The sequence below is a fragment of the Arachis ipaensis genome, chromosome B09 (genome assembly GCF_000816755.2).
Source record: "Arachis ipaensis cultivar K30076 chromosome B09, Araip1.1, whole genome shotgun sequence".
In the NCBI taxonomy this organism is placed as follows: Eukaryota; Viridiplantae; Streptophyta; class Magnoliopsida; order Fabales; family Fabaceae; genus Arachis; species Arachis ipaensis.
In genome coordinates this window covers 112,927,860-112,934,442 of record NC_029793.2, presented here as the reverse complement: position 1 = coordinate 112,934,442, position 6,583 = coordinate 112,927,860, and positions in this window count along the sequence as shown.

Here is a 6,583-nt window from a genome sequence, read left to right as displayed (position 1 = left end):
AGAGAAGGGTTCCAACCCTAACCTCACCTTCCAACCACCATATCTCCTCACTCCGAGCTCTGGTCGCCGCACCGTTTGCGACCACGCGACCACCGCGTCGAGCTCTACGAATCTATCGGAATAATTTTCTTGGTAAGCGTCACTTTCACTCCAGTTGTTCTACTCCTTTGATTTTCAAAAATTATTAGAGTGATATTGAGATTTTGCTTTTTTGATGGATTAGGACCCGATTAGCTTGAGGAAAACATTCACTCTAGCTTATGTGACACTTGAGTAAGGTGAGGATCCTAGAACTCTAGCTAATTCTTTAAATTTATGTATTAGGTATTAAGTTTTGGATACATATATGTGGTAGTATAAACTTAGGTGTGTATATATATATATATATGAGCTTGAATTGTGGGCATTGGAAACTTGGTGGAGGATGGGTGTCAATGCTTTGGTGATTTTGGACTTTTGGGGCTGTGTTTGGATTTGGTGGGTTGCCTTGGGAAATACGTGAAAATCGGCCAAGGTATGATTTAGGTTTCACGTATTTAATATATAATATTCTGTGAAAACTTAGGTTAGATGATCTTAGGATAGGAATGAATGCTTGAGTATGTAAATTGTTTAGTACTTTAAATGATATATCTTGAACAACGTTGAGTTTTGGTCTATTGCTAATATTGGTATTGGAATTCTAAATGATAAATTGATGATGCTTGATAAGGTAGAAGGATTAATATGAGTTTGTGGTGGTTTGTTGATGAATCTTGTTGATTAAATAATGAATATTTGGTATGAGATTATGTATATGTTGAGGTTTAATTATTAAGGTAGGATGTAGAGGTTTTGGTATTTTAAATGGTATATTACTGTGTTGAATATGAGTAAAGGAAGTAGGAGTTGAGTTTAGTATTTTGTGAAAATTGAGGTTTGAAGTTTTTGTAAAAAAAATTAATTTTTGACCGAACTTTGACAAGCCATAACTCAGCTTCTGGATCCCCAAATGGTTTCAAACTTATTTCATATGAAAACTGGGTCCGTAAAGTTTACGCCGTTCGAAGAACGAATGAAAAATGTTTTAAAATAAAAAAGTTATGCACGTCGGAAGTTTGGTACTAAAAAGTGAAATTCTGCAACTTAAACAATTTTCTGGTTCTGCATAACTCGCGTACGCGACCACCACACGCGACACGGCCATTCCATTCAGGTTGGGCGTTTCGCGTATACTGGGTGGTGCATGCGTACGCGAGCAAAGGGTGCTAAGGGGGTTGCGTATGCGACCACTTGAATGCGACGTGACCAACCTAATCGGTTTAGGTATCTCACGTACGCGAGCAAGAGGATGCGTATGCGAGTAAGGAAAAATCAGTCCTTGCGTACACGAGCAAGAATGCGATGTCCCTGTTTTCAGGAAATGAGTTTTTGTGTTTTAAAGCTAAATTTTGAACCTCTAAACATTTGTTTTTACTCTTTTAGCCTTAGATCATGGTAGTAAGCCTAGTAATAAGGCGAAGCTAGGAAATGGAGGTAACTTGGGGGTGATGCAAAGTTGGAAAAGTGATGAATTATATATGAAAATGGGTATATTTGGAGTGTATATGGTACCATAGCTTAAATGATATGATTATGCAATGATTACAAATGATTATAAATATTATTTGGCTTATGTACTCAATTATCTAAGATACGAGTTTTCCTAGATAAAGTACCTTGACTTGCCACCACGTGTTCCAAGTTGAGACTCGATACTCTGTTGACTCTATGTCGTAAGAGGTGACCGGGCACTTAAGAATTTCCGGGAATGTTGACCCCCATTGAGTAAAGTTTTATATATGTATGAATTATGAATAAAAAGAGAAAAAGTTATGCATAGACTCATGGGGGTGCGTGACGGGGGACAATCCAGGGTTTAGCAGCCGCACTTGTCGGGTTGGCTTGATAACCGATAGATGAGACTCATCAGCCACAGGACAGACATACATCATGTGCATATTGTTTGCTTTGCTTGTTGTGCGTTAATTGAGAATGCCTAAGTGAATTATTATGTTAATTATTATATTTGCTAATTGCAGTACTTGTATACTAGCTGTGTTTGCCGTTGCTTGCTTGTTTGTCTGTGCAGTATCACTGATGTTGGAGGATTGGAGGAAAGGTGGGGACGTTATGGATTTTAATCTAGTTTAAGGTTTGGTTAGTGGTGCACGGATTTTCACACTCCGTACCACTGAACCAGCAAGTGCACTGGGTCGTCCAAGTAATACCGGAGGTGAGTTAGGGTCGATCCCACGAGGATTGTTGGCTTGGATCAAACAGTGGTTATCATGTAAATCTTAGTCAAGCGTATAGAAAAGTAGTTTAGTTGTTTAAGTGTATAAAAGTAAAATAATTAAAATGTTACTCATTTGATGATGAATGCAATGATAATAAGATGGTTAAGGATTCAAAGATACTTTATTCTTCTGGATCAATTCGGTCTTACTGTCTACTCTAATTGTGAATGATTTCTTCTATAGCAGGCTGTATGTGATCAACGCTGGTTTGAAAAGCCGCCAATCTTCCTCAGGTTGAACACCAGGTTTAGTGTGCATCCAGTCTGAATGAGGGTGAAGCTCCTGCAGTTCATTCCCTTGGTGATCCTACTCAAAATGCCACAGACAAGGTCGAATCTTCTGGATTAGAGAATGTTGCATCTTGGTTCTAGCCTTTACCATAAAGACTCTAATCTCCCCATACCTCAGCTGAACTGATGTCTCGAGAAGTCCCCAACAAAGTCGTGGATTAGCCGTCTAAGAGATGTATCCTCAAGCTAGTGGTTCACTGATATCCGATGAATGACGCTCGCTGAACCCATGTAGAATAGAGATAACCTTGTGCCGATTCAACTCATTCATAAGGTTGAAGAACGAAGATACATCTTAGGAGAGAATCAAACACGAATTGAGATAGAATAATAATACTTTTATTAATCCATAAAACTCAGCAGAGCTCCTAACCTTAACCTAGGAGGTTTAGTGACTCATACTGATAGAAAAATACAATGAAAGGTTCGAATGGGCAAAGATTCAGGTCGAAGATCCTAAACAAGGGTGATCTTCTATTTTAAATACTAATCTAATGACTAAGAATTATAGAAATATGATAGACTTAGGCTTGTAGTGCGAAAATCCACTTCTGGGACCCGCTTGGGAAGTGTTTGAGCTGACTTTAGTGTCTCCCACGTGCTTGGACTCCCTAGGGGTGTTGAACGCTGGCTAGGGCCCTCTTTTGGGCATTGGACGCTGGCCACTCCCTTGTGGGCGTTGGACGCCAGGACTAGGATAGATGGCTGGCGTTGAATGCCAATTTTGGGCCTTCAATTCTAAAGCAAAGTATGGACTATTATATATTTTTAGAAACCCTGGATGTTAGCTTTCCATAGCCGTTGAGAGAGCGCCATTTGGGATTCTGTAGCTCCAGAAAAGCTTTTCCGAGTTCATAGAGTTCAGATCCTGACAGCATCTGCAGTGCTTTCTCTGTCTCTGAATCAGACTTTTGCTCCAGCTTCTCAATTTCAGCCAGAAAATACCTGAAATTGCATAAAAACACACAAACTCAAAGTAGAATCCAAAAATATGAATTTTATACTAAAACCTATGAAAATATAATAAAACTTAAATAAAACATGCTAAAAACTATATGAAAATGATGCCAAAAAGCGTATAAAATATCCGCATCATCAGTTAGGCTAAAATCTTAGAAGACCACCTGTTAAGGTTTCTGTTTTAGTACCTTAAGCTTTATAATCTGAGTGTCGGCGTTATTGGATTGCCTCTAGCAATCCTAGGACCTTTATATCTTATGTGCGTGGCACCTTTACGATGCTGAGAACCTCCGATTCCCATCCCATACTATGTTGTTGTTTTTCAGATGTAGGTTGAGAGGCACCTCGGTAGGTGTCTGGAGTCCGCAGCGAAGTCGATTATTTTGTGCCCTACTTGATATTTTGATATATATGTGTACTAGATTCTCCTCAGGTGTATATATATACTTTGCTTTTGTACCTCTTAGAGGTTTTATGGAGAACTAAGATTTTAAACATGTATTTTTGGGTTAAAGGTTGTATATTTAGTATGTAAATATTCTCCGACCAGCCTTAGCTTCGCAGGCTGAGTCAGAGGCTTGTTATCTTGTATTCTTGACCCTCTATTCCTTTTTTCTGTTCAATTTATGCTTATGAACTGTGGTTTTCTTAGCACGCAAGTAATCTTGTCTCGTGAGCGTTGCGCTTTTTATTTTGCGATTTTGCTTTATCCATTTTTCAAGGCTCCTCGTATATTGTATCATTTTCAATATTATTACATGTATATTTTATTTTACAGGTCGTAATACCACACCACCTCTGTCTTACAGCTTAAGCGTAAGGCTCTGTGTGGTAAGGTGTTACACTGAACCCCAGGGTGACCTAGAAAAATTCCAGGTAAGGGAGACAAAAGACAAGTTCACATTCGTGAATCGTAGCCTACGCTATGAGCTAAAAGGATCTCTGATCGAAGCCATCCGAGCTAACTATTCCACACCACCCCTACTTTACAGCTTAAGCGTAAAGCTCTGCATGGTAGGGTGTTACAACCTCTTGCTCTCACTGCAGCTCGCGTTGTCTTGCCACTGGTTCATCCTCTCGCACCGTCGTCTTCGCGCTTGCACCGTCGTTTTCTCGCCGGTTCCATCGTCTGCTCGTCTCACGACCTGGTAAGTTCCAGTTCTCTTGTTTAGTTAGTTTCTTGCTCCTTCAATCCTCTTTAACCTTTACGTAATAATTAATTTCTTGTACAATTATTAGTTGATTTATATTTTTAATTGGTTATTTAGTAGTTAGGTTTTGAATTTAGGTTTTCATTTACCAATCTCGAAGCATGTTTATTTGCTTATTAAGTTGTTAAAACCATACATTATTATGTTTTCATATCCTCTATTTTTTAGTTGCTTTCTCTTACTAAGCTTGGATTCTAATTTTTAATTTCTGTTTTGTTTGATATTGCCAATTGGAAAAACTCATATATTGATTCCAGATGAAATTGTTGTATTGAGTAGTAATTAATTTTATACAAAATAAGAAGATTTAAAAAATATTTTACGATAACAATTCTAGTTCAAATGAAATCAGACATGTTTGGTTCTTTCTTATGCTTCAAATAAGAACGATAATAAGTTCTCTGTTTAGTTGCTGAGAAAAATTCTCTATTAAACGATCTCGTTAAGTTGCTCTTTTCAGTTCGGCTCGAATGGCTCTCGTTTTTCCATGCGTGTCAAATTTTTAGTTATTTGATTTGATTTTTTTCTCCTTTTTTTTTTATATATTTTTAAGGTTTATCATTAGTACTGTAGTAGTTATATTTAGGTACTATGTCTTTGTCCGAAGAAAAAATCCATCCAATTAGAAACACTATTAGCACGTAATTTTAGCAGCCTTTCTACTGTGGAAATTTGGAATTTAGGAAGAAGTTATGGTCAAAACGCACTGAATTGTTTGTCAAATATTTTTCAAGATATTTTAATAGAGTCAATGGACATTAGCAGAATGCAAGTTGCTGAATTGCTTCTAGATTAGAAAAAAGAAGAAAGGAGCTCGTGCTGTCTCGCATCATTTCTTAGTCATAAAAAAAAAGAAAAAGAAAAGGAAAAAAGAAATTATAGTTAAAGTATGAGAAAATGGCATGGCATATTTAGGTGGTGTACGAGTGCATGACCTATTTACTTTCTCGGTTGGAATATCTTAAGAATTTTTCTTACTACTAGTGATGCAACTGTTGTGCAGGTTAGTGGTTAGTTCTTTAAATTTCTCTTACTTGATATCTTATGCTTCAAATTACAAGTTTTACATGAATAATTAATTTTATCTACTTTTAGTATTTTATTTTATTCTTCATGTAGCCTAGGAACTTGAATAGTTCCCGTTTACCTAGTGTACTTCTACATCATATGATTTTTGGCCTTTGGTTAACCTCTTTCATGGGCTAGAATAGATTATTTATTTGATGTATCATAATATGTAAGTGGAAATTCAAACATAACATATCAAGCAAGAGTAAGTATGAGTTAAAAATGGTTACTTTTAGTAATTGGATATATTTGGGATTGATGGTGGTGATTATGCAAAAGAATCATAACAAGTAAAGGCCTCATCAAATGTAGTTGGCTTTATTTAGTGTGATAGGGCTCAGGTGTTGTTATTGATGTACTAGTTGTTTATGTCCCCTGCTTTGAGCTAATATTCTTGACTTGTTTAACTCTAGGGCTGTAGCTAAATTTTTCAAAAGTCGAATTACCCTAATTTTGGAGGACCCTGCTGAAAATCTCGGCTTGAATAAGATCTTGGAAGGGAAAACTAGAAGGATCTCTGCTCGCATGTTCTATAGCATATTGGTGAGTTTTCAGAAATATTTCCAAATTTTACATAAAAACCATAGTTATGCAACATGAATATGCAAGAGCATACTGATAATAACCTAAATCAGATTATGCTTTTGGAGAAGAGGTAGAAAAAAACTGTGTTTTCTAGAAGAATATTGAATTTTATATATATATATATATATATATATATATATATGTATCCTCT